The 18,374-nt window shown below is 35.5% G+C and overlaps 1 long non-coding RNA gene across 1 annotated transcript; it reads left to right on the top strand.

Moving 5' to 3' along the window:
- Nucleotides 1-4,016: 4,016 nt before the first annotated feature.
- Nucleotides 4,017-6,002, top strand: LOC129430023 (uncharacterized). Its single transcript, XR_012358175.1, has 3 exons — nt 4,017-4,462; nt 5,414-5,521; nt 5,956-6,002. It is a non-coding gene; the product is annotated as an uncharacterized lncRNA (long non-coding RNA).
- Nucleotides 6,003-18,374: the final 12,372 nt, after the last annotated feature.

Raw genomic sequence — 18,374 nt, 5'->3', positions numbered from 1 at the left:
AACCTTTTTGTGAGCATGGGGCTTTTGTAAACAGAGGGCTATATAGTCTACTCAAAACTTTTTTGTTTTACTTGTTGATTTTATTTTATTTTACTTCTTGATATGTTTTATTATTTGTTTAAAATGTTAACATACATAAAATAAGCCAAGCTAAAATAAAAAATATGTAATAAATACATATTACAATTGAGACTATTAATACAATACGCTTTGGTGGGCAACTCACAGACTTTGTGCGGGCACCATGCTGGAGACCACTGGTTTAGATTAATCCAGGACTAGGACAAATTTGACAAAAAACAATACTGTTGTGCATCTTGAGACCAAACAATGGCACACTATATGTTAAAGGGGACATTTCACAAGACTTGTTTAAGATGTAAAATAAATCTTTGGTGTCCCCAGAGTAAATATGTAAAGTTTTAGCTCAAAATACCATATAGAAAATTTATTAAAGCATGTTAAAATTGCCACTTTGTAAGTGTGAGTAAAAATGTGCCGTTTTATGTGTGTCCTTTTAAAAGCAAATGAGCTGATCTCTGCAGTAAATGGGAGTGTCGTGGTTGGTTCGTGCAGATTAAGGGGCGATACTATCCCCTTCTGACATCACAAGGGGAGCCAAATTTCAATGACCAATTTTTTCACATGCTTGCAGAGAATGGTTTACCAAAACGAATTTACTGGGTTGATCTTTTTCAAATTTTCTAGGCTGATAGAAGCACTGAGGACCTAACTATAACACTTAAAGGTGCAGTGTGTAATTTTTAGAAGGATCTGACATGCTGGACTACTATTGTCTCTTTTCCTACGCACCTAACCGGAACTCACAGGTGTGCGACATTGGTCTTTCATAGAAGGATCTGACAGAAATGCAAAATAATATACAAAACTATATTATCAAGGGTGTATAAAAACCTTTTTATAATGAGCCGTTATGCTTTTATTACCTTAGAATGAGTCGTTTTTATATACATACACAGGGGGTCTCCTTACGTGGAAGTCGCCATTTTGTGTCGCCATGTTTCTACAGAAGCCTTTGATGGACAAACTTTTTAAGTTGTTTCCGACGATTACATGTTTTTCCAGTGGAGGCTACCGTAGCTTCTCTATGCGTTTCAAAAGCGAGGGGTGGGCAGTGGACTGAGCCGTTGGTTGCAATTTGCAACCTCACCACTAGATGCCGCTAACATTTACACACTGCACCTTTAACATGGAAACATGGAAAAAGTAAGATTGTCATTATATGGCCTCTTTAAGATATGTCAGTACAATATGTTTTTAAATGAATGCAGCATAAACATGCATTTTAGTCTGGGAATAAGCCCTGTCTGGGAAACCACCCCATATGTTCTTCATGTTGGTTTGGTAATCCGTCATACGCAAACAAACTGCCCGATTGTGATTAAAAATTCTGATTGCCACCATATGCTTGTGATTATTATGTAAACACCATATTTTAAATATCCACCAAACTGGATATATCTACATGTCTAAACAAAGGTGATATTACATGCAAACATCTGTCGAAATCCAAGGTTTTTAAGAAACACATTGGAGCAATAAAGATTTTACAGTAGCTATATCATTGTTCGAAACATAAATAATTATATATATATATATATTAATCTTTAATATATTTTTATTGAATTGTTTACAATACTAGCTCAAACATAGTATGTGACTTAATAAAAAAATATTAATCGTCATATAATTGCAATCTTAATTTACATTCAGCTTTATTCTGAATGTCTAAAAGTGGCACGTGGCAATTAAAAAAGTTTATTTACTTTATCTAGCTACACTACTCTCTGTTTTAGCCATGCAGTTTTGTTTAGAACATTACTAAAGATTTCTTATGTAGCCTATACACTTGTGTTTGTGTTATGTCGGGTATTTCCTTGTTGAATGTCCCATAATCTTTTTAACAGAATGTGAGCAAATCATTTCTGGGTAAATCACACCGAAACTCACCCTGGTTTTGTCTACAAGTGACAGAAGACACGAGGGCTGTCAGTTTCGTGATCATGTAGCCTAATTCAAAAAAGTTTTGCGTTATTAAATATACCAACCTCTATTGATTCTTACACCCTTCTATGAACTTATATAACATCTTATAAGGCGTCCAACATTCCCTCCTTTTTAAGTATGCTTTATTTGGATAACTTGTATCATTTGTTGGGAAAATATTATTTAAGTTTAAGGATGGTTCAATTGTGATACCTCGAATGCCCTGCATGTGTCTCTTATGATAAGTCAGTGGGTGGTCTATGTGTAGATTTAGAAATGACCTTTGAAAATGATGTATCATGATGTATTTCTCTTTACATATGTATTATTAGCAAAGAAAATGTCAAATGACTAAAATGTTATAATGTGTAAAGGAGAGAGGAAAAAGTGTGCTCAGTTCTCCAGAGTCTCGTAGTCTCATACGCACTCTGACCAGACTGATGTCGTAAAAAAATCACCTCTTACGCATTCAGTGTCAGAGAATTTAGAGCTTTGACAATCTTAGGTTACTTTCCACATTAACTTAAAGTGAAGAATTGATGTGTTGTTTCTATAAGTGAGCCTTTAACGTTATATAAGAATACCTGCTTCTGAAACCTAGATAGACCTGAAATTTTATATTGACAAACTTAATATATTATGTTAAAGACCCCATTAAAAGGACTCAGTGAGCCTTTTTTCCTTCCTCTGTTGAATTTAAAAAGAAAGTTGAGGTGGTCCATATTTAAAAGTGCCTTCTTTTTTTATTCAGATAGCCAGTAAACAATAGTTTGTTGTATTCAGTCATAAACTTTGTTACATACTATCACTTGGAGAGGCAGTTGGTATTGAGTAAGGGTAGGGAAAATTCGTAGGATGAAATCTTATTATGCTCATGGATCACACATTTAACTGGATTTTAGACATTGGGAAATGCTGAAGGGTAGGAAATGTATGGAATGTTAAATGACTTGTGCGTCAGTACAAGTGAAATAAGTACTCGTGGTGAGCTAATGACCTGATGATCTCACCGAAACACTGCTACCTGACCTCTCAGCTGAGAATGCAATCCAAACAGATTTTATCTCACTCTTTCTCAAACACAAACACACACAATACGACTTTGGAATTTATGTGCGTAAGAGCAAATAATGAAATCACATCAGTTTACCGTTAAAATGGAAAAATATGAGACCTAGATATTGGTTTGAGACCATTGCATGTCAAGCACTGTCTGTATTTATGTCTATCTCCTTTCTTTAAAACATTCTTTTTTTTTTACATTTTCTTTGAAATGGTTTTGTTTTTATTCAGTTACAGAGTTAGAAAAAAATATGAAATCATCAGTTTTCAAGGCAAAAACAAATCCAAAACAGCAATGTTATTAATCTTCAAGGCAGGACTAAATTAAAATAAATATTTTTATTTTTATTTTTGACATTTCTGAATTCTGCAAGGTGTATATAAACTTATAACCTCAACTGTATATAGACGGCTTCAGCAGTAACAACATAAACAAACGGCTTTCGTGGAAAAAACATAACTTCCGATAAACTTCCTCAAAGAATCAATAACAATAGAGTTGTTTTAGAGTAGTTTATTTCTGATAACAAGCAAAATAAATAACAAGTAGATTACCTTAGTTCAAGTCATAGCTGTGAAGCGTATCAAAAACTACACTGAGTTAACTTTACTCTGTAAAATTAATGTATAAAATGTTAACTACAGATTGGCTGCCAAACCTCCCTTCATTCATTATCACCAGCTCCCCTTGTCTTTAGGAAACCAAAATATTAGTTATTTTCGACGAGGTATTTGTCCAGAGTTCAGTTTAGACACTAGTCAGACCATTATGGAATTACATTTGTGTCAAATTAAACGAACGCAACTTTTGCAAAAACAAACAAAAATATACATTGATAAAAAAAAAACTATCTGAAAATAAAAACAATCAACTAACTAGCAAAAAAATTAACATCATCTTTAAATATACTGCATTCTTTGTTTATAGTTTTACAAGTTTCACTTTCACAAAACATAGTTTTGAATGTGCTGCAAATGTTTTCGTTTTCACTTTCCAAGTTTTTGTTTGCGATTCGCAAATTTACGTTCTCCATTTTGACACAAACCTCTCGTGAGGGGCGGGCTTAACAGCGGTTCGCTCTTATTGGCTTGTGAGATTTTGATTGACAGCTCATTGAACCGGAACAGAAGGTGGCGGTAGTGCACCAATAAGCTGGATCCCAACCGCTGTTAAAAATAACAAGAAGAAGACGATCGGACGCTGTTTATCAGAGGAGCTGCAAGTAGTCTAAACAAACGGTAATAAGAGTATATTAAAGAACATTATTGATAATACACGGATATTTTACACGTCAGCAGAGGAATAACAATAGTTCAAGATGAGTAATCGAGAGCCTCACGGTCCGGAGCACCAACACCATCCTCCTCGGCCGGACAATCGAGGCAGCCTGAGGTAAGTTTGTAATAACATCACAATAAATAGAATAATCCCACTGCAAGATTTATTCATGTGTGAAGGCTGCAACAGTTGTGTTAAACTGTATATGAATGGTATTGCATTTCTCAAAGCAGAGCAAAGATCGTTATGTAACAGACCCATTTGTTCCATAGTCTACTTTGGCACATTTAGGCTTAGAATGGATATGTGAAACGCAAAGATGATGATCTTTCTTTAATTGTGGTTAGGCAAACAATTCTATCTTTATTATTGTCCACAAAAAACAAATGTAAGATTTTAGCCTAATTCCGCTTTTCTTTTTATATTACTTATCAGGACCAAAGAGTGTAATTTCTCCAGGTAGGCACTGAACCATCTCATGTTGTTCTCTGTATATAAAATACCAATTTAAAGGGGCTTTGGTAAATTTTTAGGTTTTTTTAGTTTATGTTTTTATTAGATTATAGAATTCATGTTAGCTATTTCTACAAGAACAAGCGTGAGAACATATTTTGCAGCGAATGTTTAGTTTAAATCAATTTTAATTCAAATAAATTAATCTTTAATGCACGTTTACAAAAGCACCGTGCTACATAAGGTTAAAATGAAGCCTTGAAAGGGGTACTCATGTTTGCTGTTACTGGTGGGACAGAAAGCTCTCTTTGAAAAATAACATTTTAAAGATCTTTACTTGTGTTCAGAAGATGAACCAAAGTCTTAAGGGTTTGGAACGACATGATGGTGAGTAAATGACGACATAATTGTCTTATTTAGGCTTATTAGCAGCACTCTAAAAATGCATATCTGCACCACATCTGGTATTATTCAGCCTACCTGCCCTTAATGTAGGAATGCCACTAATTTGGTTTCCATAATACTTCACATGATGATTTACTATGGACAGACATTGCTTTTTTATAAGCTACGATTTGACCATACTTTTCTCTTCTCTTTTTTTTTTTTTAGAATTGAGCCTCTATGGTGTGATGTTTGGTCAGCTGTCTCTTGTACTATGAAGAACTGCAATGGAAGAAGAGACAGTGCTTGATTCGGCAGGTGAACTGCACCTATTTTGTAAGACCAGATTTCATTTTAGAATATTTATCAAGAATTAATGTTTCATTTTTCATCTTTTATTTTTATTCATAATTCTAGCCAGGTAGATGGCATGACATTAAACTCTTAATAAACAACAACAACAAAAAACACACTGTAATAATACATCCTTCCCCCCAAACTATTTTGCAAAGTCATTACTCATTATCATAGTAAGTAGTGTGCTGTCCCCTTCCCCTTAAAGCAAATGTGATCTCAAGACTCATCCAATGCCATGTGTAAATAGGGCTTATGTTACATGAGATTGGAATGATATTAACTAAATATCAGGATTTTTATTCTTGACATTCATGCACTTGCATATAGTTACTTTGGCATTATGTAATTATGTGTCCTTAGAAATGTATCAAATTAAATTTGGTTAGCATTATAACACATTGTTTCTTTTTCAGATGGTGGAGCAACTTTTTCAAGAGGAAATTGTTGACAATATCACAGACTCACAGAGGATGATGGTGTGGTCGTGGTGCCAGAGATCTATTGTCCTTTGTCAGACCAAAAGCCTTTGATATCACCATTGAATGTCTAGGAGTTATACCAACAAACACTTGATGTCATCCAAAGACTGTGCTCCATTTAAATTGTAAAATTCATTTTCAGGTTTACAAGATACAAAAGCTGGTTCACAGATGTACCTTTCCTTTAAAACTATTTCCCACCTGTAATCACAATGGAGACACATCTCACAATGGAGACACATCTCACAATGGAGGCTTCCCCTCTTATTGTGTTCTGATTCATATGCATCTGCAGGGTTATTCATGGCAACACTTTATAGCGTTGTGCTGGTAATTTATCTTTATATATCATGCCTTCTCACTACATCTGTCAGCCTGTGCTTTACATATCTGAGAGTCAACGCAGATAAACATGAAGGACAAATGCAATGCAAGATGTTATATATCGGCATATGGATGATTAGATTAGAAACTGCTGTTGGTGTGTTTAAACATCACATGACATAGAAAATTAACGGTCCTCCATTTTCCTCCTTAGATTTAATTTGTACTTTAGACGTCAATGGGTACACTCTCCTGTGTGCTTACCATCATTTATCAAAATATCTTCTCCGCAGAATAAAGAAACTTAAATAGGTTTACAACAACACGAGACTGAGTAAATAATAACAGAATTTTCATTTTTGTGTAAACTATCCCTTTAAGACTCTGTAAACCATTCAGATGCATGTAAAATCATTAACAAATGTTAAACAGCATTTATAAATGATAAAAAAGACATTACTATTGGGAGAAACATTTTGTCTAGACATTTGAGTTCATTTTAACTGACACTGTAAAAGTAAGCATTATGTTGCACTGCTGTTTCCATTCTTTCTTTAAATTCATTTGCTTGGCCTTCGATGCATGCATGTGTGATCAAACTTATTATCAGTTATTTTGAAGGCGTTTTTCTCTTGACAGAAGCAGGTGCCTGTCAACCCCTGCATCACTCGTGGGACAGAAAGTGCTGCCTCGTCCTGAGTTTCGCCGTCTAGGGCAGTAAAATAAACAATAAGCATTTAATGACATTACTACATATAGCACAATAGTCATTCAACACTAATACTTTAAAATGAATAACTTGTTTGTAACTAATTGTTGCTTTAGAAAACCGCAAATTTACAGACAAGGTTAACCTAAGAACCCTGAAATTTTGAAGCTGGTCACCCTGTGCACGGCAAAAACCTCTTCAGCCAGCACATCAATAAAACTTGCAGTGGGACCACTCTATTCACTCTGATAGTCACCAAAAACTTAACCTACCTCAGGTAAGGCTGCCTCGACTGTCCGGCCGAGGAGGATGGTGTTGGTGCTCCGGACCGTGAGGCTCTCGATTACTCATCTACAATAACTATTGTTATTCCTCTGCTGACGTGTAAAATATCCGTGTATTATCGATAATGTTCTTTAATATACTCTTATTACCGTTTGTTTAGACTACTTGCAGCTCCACTGATAAACTGCGTCCGATCGTCTTCTTCTTGTTATTTTAAACAGCGGTTGGGATCCAGCTTATTGGTGCACTACCGCCACCTTCTGTTCCGGGGTTCCGGTTCAATGAGCTGTCAATCAAAATCCCACAAGCCAACAAGAGCGAACCGCTGCCAAGCCCGCCCCTCACGAGAGGTTTGTGTCAAAATGGAGAACGCAAATTTGCGAAACGAAAACTTGGAAAGTGAAAACGAAAACATTTGCAGCACATTCAAAACTATATTTAGTGAAAGTGAAACTTAGAAAACTATGAACAAAGAATGCAGTATATTTAAAGATTATGTTAATTTTTTTGCTAGTTAGTTGATTGTTTTTATTTTCAGATAGTTTTTTTCTTTTATCAATGTATATTTTTGTTTGTTTTTGCAAAAGTTGCGTGCGTTTAATTTGACACAAATCTAATTCCATAGACCATTAAACAAACAGACAGTGGAAGTTAAGTTCCATCCAGGCGCGTAATCACGACCATGCACATGCATCCGATGTTACCATCTATTGGCAGTGTTGGGGAGAGTTACTTTTAAAAGTCATGCATTACAAAATTAAGTTACTCCCCAAAAAAGTAACTAATTATGTTGCTTAGTTACATTTCATGGAAAGTAATGCATACGTTACTTTTAAGTTACTTTTGCGTTATTTTTTCTTACTTGGCTGAGGCTTGATCTCTTTCAGGCCTTGCAGGTATTTTTTATGACTGAGAAGTTCTGCATTCAGAAATAAAAATTTTCCAATCGCAAAAATGTCAAGCTCTGGCCTGCCATCTTCCGTTCTGACTAAAAAGGGTCCCGCTCAGGTGTGCATGCACTTTAATGCAGTATTTTTTTTTACATCGAATTAATTAAACTGAAAAGTAACTCGCATTACTTTTTTAAAAAAGTAACTCAAATATTTATATGTACATTTAAAAAGTAATGCGTTACTTCAGAAAAGTAATATTATACGTAATGCACGTTACTTGTGATGTGTTACCCCCAACACTGTTTATTGGCACACACATTAAATTGATATATCTATTTATTTACGGATCGTACTCATCTTCTATCTGTGTCTGGACACAAACATCGTATTCTTTACAGTAAGCCGTTATGTTTTCTAACCATCTATTCTTATCCATAAACATATAATCATAAACACAAAGCAATGCAAGCATATCTAGACTTGTTTTTATCCTTAACACTTAACCAGAGTTGTATAGTACTTAAGTATTTTTACTTTCTACATAAAAGTAAATTTTAAATTATTCGTATTTTATTAGTGTTTTTCTTTGGAAAACAAACATTCCAAAACATATTATCATAATTTTTACTCCACTACATTTCATAATTTTTTGTACTTTTACTTAAGTAAAAAATTTTTAGTGAACATTTTTAGTAAAGAAAGGTACATTTTTTTCCCAAGACAAACACTCTGATAAAGCATAGATGCTTGGAAAATGTAACTAAAATACCTAAGTATTATACACCTCTGCACTTAACTATCAGTTACACATATCAGTAAGCACTCACAGACCCATTATAAATGTAAATAGACCTGTAGTCTGAAACACAGTGATGACTAGACACCATATGTGATCAGACATTTGGTGGTGATGTGCACAAGCTGTCGTTCTAAAGCTCCTCATTAATTTAAATTCTCTCATGTTGACAAACCCTGTAACCCTGAGTTTGTTGTGTGTGTGTGTAAGTTGTGCAGCACTCAACATTAAAGATGGTGTAAAGGCCCAGAGCCATTGAAAGTGGATTGGACCAACAGATAAAACTGTCACTTGCCTTTTATTGTCAGTATTAAATTGTTACTTCATCCTAGATTTATTGTTCCCTATAGGTCTGTGTTAGGAGTTAGTTGTGTGGTTTGGTTTTGTTTTGTCTTTTACAGGTTGATTTGGGGGCATGACAGGAGTACACCTGTATTTTGTCCCGCTTTTAATTTAAGGGTGGCATTTCATTCGCCACTGCTCAAGGGCAGTTGCCAGAACAGCGAACCAGTTTTGAGAATTGAATTTTATTGTTTATTTTGTTAATTTGTAAAATAAAAATGAGGTTTGAAATGATGTCACCTTAATGTTACACCTTTGAGCCAGTTCTGACAGTCTGTAAATGTAAAACAAAAACATTAGCATGATTAGACAGGAAAAATATATATAATGTAATAAAAGGAAAAGATAAAAATAGTCATCCCAAGTATAAATCTACATATTCATGCACAATTTGAGCTTAAGAAACAAGAGTTATGGTACAGTTGATGTCAGAGTTCATTGTTGATCAGAAATATTACAGTTATCTGCCTTCCCCTTTCAAGTACATAGGACTTTAAGCTTGCATGTCTGAAACAGTTTGCCCGAGGCATTGCAAACATGGCCACCGAGTGGTGTGACTTCCTTAAAAAGACTTTAACTACTTCATTTTCATCACAACTTTACATGTATAGAAGCTGTCCAACGTCACTAGACTCCCTTCCATCATGCACCCCAACCCCATCTGGTTTTCTCCCACAGCCCAGTTACTTTTCCAGTGGCTAAATGCAGCCCTTAAAGGTCTTTAAGCATTCATGAAGTAACACGAGATAATTCTAGTTCCTTTGCATGTCTGATTGGCTCTGAGCCCGGTCTGCTATCCAGAGCTCCCTTATCACAGATAGAGGAATGTATGTCCGTTATGCTATCAGTCAGTAAACATAAGACTGTTTTAGCTTTCCTTCAACACTGGCTCTGTTTGTCTTTCGCCATCAGACCAACCTGTATGGGTGGAGGGAAGCAGGTGCGTCACAGTTGACTGGGACCCTGAGGTGCGATCAATACAAAAGTCATCATGACACTGTAAGGTGATGTATAAGCCTTCTAATACCCACTGAAAAGAGTGGTAGTCTTTTTTTAATTGGCGTCAGCACGTATGTTTGCACATATATTGTGGTCTGCGTCCACAAATATATTTTTTCTGTGGTCCATGAGTCAGGTGGATGAGTGTAGAGATGATGAAATTCAGTGATGCATTGGTGATGCAGTGGACGTCTCCTAATTTGTGTCTCCACGTCTCTGGATGTTAAAATAAGACCGAAGGTGTTCAGTCCCCAAATGTCTGCTTTGTAAAGTAAACTCATATTTATCCTTCCAGTTATTTGTGTGTATTTATGTACTATATGGTATTTGCCCTTGTCGTTATACCTAACTTATATATGAGACACGCAAGTAATTATCAGATGTAAGGTGCAAAGAAGAGGTAACAAAACAACAATTTCACATGACATTTAGGGGAATCGCACATTGGTTTGTGACTCATGTGTTGTACACACACAAAAGCGGTCATGGTCACTCATTTCTCTCATAATAATCCTTCCCACCAGGCTGTGTGTGCACGTGTGTGTTTCATCTGTCTTGTTTAAATGTCATAGTGCGTGCATGCCTGTGTGTGTCCAGATGTTTGAGATATGAGGGTGTTTGCTCAATATATCAGCTCACTTGTGTGTTTGTTGTGTAAGGTCTCTGGGGTTGATATTAGATAGACTCACTTTATGTGTGTATGTATGTGTGTGAGATAAAGAGTGTGTATGACAGGAGCCATGTGGCCTTGTGTGAAAACCCAGCAGCCCTGGTCAGTGTGACCCCATAAACAGGAGGGTTAAATATTTATACCAGCCCTTGCTGTGCGAATTCACTTTGCCTCGAAGGGGAGTACCAGGAAAACCATTCTGTCTGATGCTTTTCACATCACTTGCTCTGTGAGAATAAGAGAGCGTGAGACAGGATAAGAGATCATATTCTGCCCACAGAAAATGTTGTTTGCATGTGCTGTAAAAAGCTTTTGACAAGTGAGGAGTTGACATAATTTATAAAACAAGTTGAAACTATTTAACTTAATTTATTAAGATTATTAATTTATTATTAGGGGTGGGAATCTCTAGAACCTCACGATTCGATTCGATTACGATTACGATTATCTGAATCATTTTTTTTCTTTACATACTTTGTTTTAAAAGTACCAAGTAATGACCCATGAAGAATTTACTTCCAATATGTTTTATTAACATTGCAAAGAACCAACAGAAAAATAAATGTGTGTCTGAACTAGCAGACCTCCTCTGGGTGGAAACGTGTAATATGGTTTCTCATGTTTGTCGTGTTTCCGAAATATTTTAGTTTTGTTTGACATAACCTACAAATAGTGTGGCTCTTGTCTAGCTCATTTACGCCTTCAAAAGAAGCCAAAAAATTTCCACACGTCAGCTTTTAATGAGGAGTGTGTTCATATTTCGCGCTTTGAATTGCGTCTCTGCTTTTTATGTGAACGCCTGTCCGGGTGCTGCACTTCCACGCTTCAGAGTTCCGCCTTTTGCATTTCATCAATAATACTTTATTAGAAAACATTTTTCAGAAAATCGATTTTTGATATTTGTGATTCAGAATCGTCCACCTCCTGCATCGCGATGCATCCAAGAAACGATTTTCCTCCACCTCTATTTATTATATATTTTCTTATATATATATATTTATTAAAGCATAATTTATTATATGCTGAAAAGTGGATGAGCTGTGTTTAAAACTATTGTAAAATGCCCATAAACACACACGTGAAGACATATTCCAATGGTGAGTATTGCTATGCTGCTGGTCAGTCATAAACGCCAGCAGTTAGGAAGTTATAATTAATGTAACTATTAGATAAGTAACTATTAAAGAGAGAGTTCACTAGTGATGGGAAGTTCAGATCATTTTTCTGATTTGGATCTTTGAATCTCTTTCATCAAAATGAACTAATCTTTTTTGAGTCATTTTGTTTTTTTGGTTCATTTGAATATGATTACGTGTTATTTTACAAATTCCCCCAGAATGACCACTTATGCAAACAATTATGACATTTCTAACAAGTTATGAGAAATAAAAATGCTTATTTCATTATTTCTTGACATTTACATACAAGAGACTGAAACGAATAGCTTACCTCCTAAGTCAGTCCTCATGTACAAAACAGGCTGTGTATGCCGTCCGGAAACAGAATTGATTAGTTCATGTCTTAAGTTTTGGACTTGAGGCATTTGATCTTTCCAATATAAGGCTATGCAGTCCAGAGCGGATATAGATTTGATTCGTTCATCTTTTGAGTCTTTGGCTCCGAGTCGTTCGGTCTTTTGTCACTTAAAGGACAAGTTTGGTATTTTACACCTAAAGCCCTGTTTTCAGATTGTTTCTGATGAAACAGAACGGTTTTGACTGAAATTTGGACATATGATGCTCGCCTGAGAATTTTCGGGTGTTTGTTGTATCATCTCCCACCTCTATAATGGCTGTATAGGTGCACTGGAATAATCCTTCCTAAAATGCATTAAACTTTCATTTACAAAGACGTGAAACTTATCGAGTGGTCAGGGGTGTTCACTGATATGCTCATGTAGTACTCTTACAAAGGAGTATGGAAAATGTTATTAAAATCTTAATCACAAACGCTGAAATGATGGCTTCCTTCTCTCGTGGTCTTTACTAAGAATGAAACACACTAAAAATATATTCATATTACAACTATTCAGGACACTACATGGTCAACACACATATGACTTTTGCATAGTAATGTCTAAGGGTAAACATTAACAACTTTAAACATTTTGCATGTCCAGCATTTACAACACTACATGGTCAGCACACATATGAATTTTGCAAAGTAATGTCTGAATGTAAACATTTGCAACCTTAAACCTATTCAGCATTTACAACACTAACATTGTCAGCACACATATGTGTTTTGCATAGTAATGTCTAAGTGTAAACATTTACAGCCTTAAACTTTTGCATATCCAGCATTTACAACACTAACATTGTCTGAACACATATGAATTTTGCATAGTAATGTCTGAATGTAAACATTAACAACAATAAACATTTGCATATCCTTTATCTACATGATAGCAGGAGAATGATTATGTAAAATACATTTAGAATTCAATGCATATTCTCAGTTGATAACATGTTACTCAGTTCGTTAGATGATATATTAAATTGAATAAGGCATGAAATTTGCTTTTAAAGCAACACTATGTAGTTTCCATGTAAAAATGACTTACAGCTCCCCCATGTGGTTGAAAAGCGCAACAGTGCCTAGTATCAGACACTCTTCTGCAGGCAGGGGGAGGGGCTGTGTGTTCTACCCTCCACCGCCACTTTCAGAGTGTGCTTGTAGCAGCTAGGAGGCTGCTCAGGTTGCAGCAGCAGTACAATTTGTCCAGTTAAAGGTTGTTCTATCACTGAAATAATTTTAGAGACATTATTTAAAGGTAAAAAACTACATAGTGTTGCTTTAAACTATGTAAAGCATAACACATCGCATAATAAACCACCACATATGTAAATTAGAGATCATTTATGACACTCAATATTATCTTATAGACTCGAAAAGTATTTATACTTTAGTTTAACCAGTTATGGGTCTGACTTTCGCGCTAATCACGAAGCACTTGTGTTAACCATGTGCTCAACATGACAAACTCATCACGCACTATTTATATAGTTAAACAACTGCGTTAAACACACACAACTCATCAGTCTCGCATTAAACAGTTTGTACCAGAACGTAAACGTGTTGTGTGCACTATGTGTTGCATTTACCTGCAGTAAGGTTGTATGGAAAATGATATTAAAATCTTAATAAACACAAACGCTGAAATGATGGCTTCCTTCTCTCGTGGTCTTTACTTAGAATGAAGCACATCACGGTCGCGCGCCCCCTACTAAGACGTGCAGTGACGTCATATTGCAGGTTTCCCACGCTCATTTACTAAATGCATATAACACTCTTTTTTTATTTTGACAAAACACAAATAAGAAAGTTAACAGTATTTCAAAGTATTAGAAAATTAACATTTCAAAGTATTAGAAAATTAACATTTAAAAGTATTATCAAGAAAATGCACAACATAAATTATTTGTACTCACTATTACACTCACACAAAAATCGGTGAAAAGATGCTTTCCAACAGGTTTTATTGTAGTTTTTGTCCGACTACATTGACTTGCATTATATGTGCTGTGAGGTACGGTATTACTCAGCCGCCGGGAACGGAAATTGAGTTTTTTGTATTCTTGCAATTGGCAAAGGTGGATTATCACCACCAACTGGGCTGGAGTGTCTATTATTATTATTAACGGAAGAATATACGGGTGTGAGGCGTTTGGAAAAATAGGTCCACAAGTTTACATCGAATGGTAGAACAGCTGTTGGAGGGCATCTTTTGCAGCGATTTTTGTGTGAGCATATCAGTGAACACTCTGTGAGTTTCGCGTCTTTGTAGACAAAAGTTTGATGCATTTTAGGAAGGATTGTTCCAGTGCACCTATACACCCATTGTAGAGGTAGTGGGTGATACAACAGAAACCGAAAATTCTCGGGCCAGCATCATATGTCCAAATTCCAGCCAAAACCGTTCTGTTTCATCATAAACAGTCTAGAAGCAGGGATTTGAGTGTAAAATACCGAACTTGTCCTTTAATGTCACTGGATACAGAAATTGGGTTACTTGGGGACCCACCCACTTTTCATTGCTTCCGACGCCCGTGTGAGAAAGACATTTCAGGATTTTTCTCCATACAGTATAGTGAACTTCAATTGACCCCAATGGTTTGAAGGTCCAAATGCAGTTTCAATGCTGCTTCTAAGGGATCTAAACAATTCTAACCGAGGCATGAGGGTCTTATCTAGCGAATGCGCGTGCGTGACCTTACATATTATGTAACAATGTCGAAAGGTTACGCATGGCATATTTAAAACGCACACGTACGAACCATTTTAAACAATAAACTGACACAAAGACAATAATTAGCATCATTCCACATACAAATACATCTGATTGATCCTCCATCTTCACTATTCATGTGAACGTTTGATGTGATAACGTAATACGTAAAGTCACGCACCCGCGTAGTGCAAGACGATAAGTTGCGGCTAAAAGTTTTTTTGTTGTTGCGCAAAATGACGATCATTTCATTAGATAAGACTCCGATACCTTGATTAAGATGCAATTTGGACATATAAACCATTGAGGTCCACTAAAGTCCACTATATGGAGAAAAATCCTAGAATGTTTTTTTTTTTTTTAAATTTCTTTTCGACTGAGGAAAGAAAGACATAAACATGCTTGAATGCCATGCCGGGTGAGTAAATTATCAGGAAATTTTTATAAGAAAGTGTACTAATCATTTAATGCATTCCATGTGCGCATTTGTCTACTTGGCAATGCTAATGTACAACTTATTCATTAGGACCAATTCAATTCACATTTGAATATACAGTGCAGTACTTGTATAGTGCTTTTCACACTATTTTTCTTTAAAGCATCTTTACAGATAATGCATGCTTCTTACTACATGTATATTAGTAATGTTATCAGAAGTGACTGTGCCAAAGTAATGTCTTAACTGAAGAAGTTCATGTAGGAAAAAAGAAGTTGCACATGATTATAATTGTGATTACATGTAATGATCATAATGAGCATGATACACTTTTGTACGTTGATTCCAAGTAGATGTCATCTGAAGTTCTGGCGTGGGTTGACATCACACGTTATTCACAGTTGTTGGGTTGTCTAAAATCATCTTAAGGCTGGATCCAAACTGCAGCTGGCATAATCCGTAGTTCCTTGGGGATGGGCATCCAGAGGTGAAAACAGAAACCAAAGGGAAAATAATTAGCATAGTTGCTCTTCATAAACTTTAAAAGCAACATATAAACATTTGCACTTGATATGATGTTATTACAGTACATGGTTAAGAGATACATTATGTAAATATTGGACTTTGAACTTGTAGAATGTGTCTGAGCTCAAACATTATGAGGAGGTTTATTTCACATTTAAGACCCATGTGCAAAAACACCTCCTTTAGTGGACTTTGCTGTCATAGGAGCTGATGATATGTAGTCTGATAGAAGTTTAGGAGCTTAACAATTTTGGGCTTTATATGTAAGCGGCAATATCTACTAATTAAAGGCGTTCTAAGCTTATCTGTGTGATGTCACTTTTTGTTGATGTTTGAACTGTTTTCAAACAAACGGAGCATAGCTAACTCCTCCCCTCCCCTTCCCTTCCATGCTTTCATGAACGCGCCCAACCCTCAAATCCTTCTTGTCGTTTATTGGCTGGAACACTTTGTTATGGTTTCTGTTTGTAAGTTTGGCCACTTTGTTTTTATTGCAGTTTGTGGAGCCTGGGCTGTCTACAGAGATCACGTTTTTTACAGTTTGACCAGCGGACAGGCAGCAAGCAGATAGTGAGGAGATGTTTGCTGTATGTAACAAAACATGTTTTATGGTCTAAAACGTGTGAATTCGCTTAGAGCACCTTTAATACAAAACTGAACAGTTAACCAGTGTGTGATAAATTGGAGCTATGTGATCATATTTTGGGTTAAGGTAAAAACGCTAGCAGCTGCATTTTGGACTGTGCTTGTTTGTTAAGGATGCTGGATAACCACCTATTAGCACATTGCAATAATCCCGTTTAGAAGTAATACATATATTTATACTAGCTTTACTCCATCAGAAACAGATGATAGATTCTGTAGCTTGGTGATATTTTTATACTTTATAGGACAGAGTTCTTTTTGTAGATCTTTCTGGATGAAAACTGAAATCGAAAAGATTTTGGCCTGGTTTTTCAGACAAGGCTTACCTAAAGCCAGGACTAGGTCTTAGTCAAATAAAGACGTTTAAGGATTTTTAAGAAACATGGGTAACATTTTTTACTGGTGTATGGTGTGACAAAACAATGGCCTTGGCATATTTTAAGATTTGTATGTGCAAGTGTTTTAGTCTAGGACTACCTTAAGCATTGTCTTTGAAACTGGGGGCTTGTGTACAGATCCAATAAGTAGTATCTCTTTTTTTCTGAATGATATAGAATAAAATAAGTGGTTATCTGTCTTTACAAACTTCATCATGTCTTGTTGGAATACAAAATTGAGTATCATCAATATAATAATGGAAACTATTCCCCTGTTTTCTAATGATATTATCAATTGGTGGCATGTATATTGAAAATTGCAGAGGACCTAAAATAGATCCTTGTGGCACTCCATAATTTTAAGGGTTAGCTTAGCTTGTAATTTTGCAATTGATGCATGATGTGTATGTCGTTATCTATAGAGGAGATCATAGGACTGAGATCAAATTCCCATGCAATCATACGTTTTTTAAGCTCTTTGAATCTTATAGTGAAGCACTGCAATTGTTGCTTTAATACTAATATTTAATTCAAAATTTTCCTTCTACTACTAAAATCTGTTGATAGAAAGAAATTAGATATGTTTTCCTTTAAAAAGGTTCAACAAGTAATACTCAATTTAACTTATCAAGAATGCTATTATTTTCTGTATTTATTGAATTCTGGGTTGATGACTTTTCAACAGATATTTCTAATGTACTGTATAAAATACTATGATATCAACTTTAGTTTTTCAAGTGAGAACATTTAAGAGTATTTATATTGTAATATGTTTTATCATAAGATTGTTGTTTAATGCATAAACTTACAGTACATTGAATGGCTGCTGATATTATCCAGAGCATCTTTCAAGACACACTCTCATGGTGGGCATACACAACCCGTTCTTGCACATTGCCCACCGGTTTTGCCCATCTCTCCATCTTTCATTTATGTTTTCTGTATTGTTTTTCATCCTTTATGCTCAGATTAAAAGGGTTTATAAAAAGACATGTTCTTGTATTTTAAAGACATGCAGATGTGAATACCATATACCACAACTTATTTTCAATGTATATTTACATCTACCATCTTCTATTTCTGACAGAAGAATTGTTTACCATGTTTACCACACTGCAGCATTA

The sequence above is a fragment of the Misgurnus anguillicaudatus genome, chromosome 17 (assembly GCF_027580225.2).
Source record: "Misgurnus anguillicaudatus chromosome 17, ASM2758022v2, whole genome shotgun sequence".
Lineage (NCBI taxonomy): Eukaryota > Metazoa > Chordata > Actinopteri > Cypriniformes > Cobitidae > Misgurnus > Misgurnus anguillicaudatus.
The sequence above is the reverse complement of the archived record's forward strand: the minus strand, read 5'-3'. Positions and strand labels throughout refer to the sequence as shown.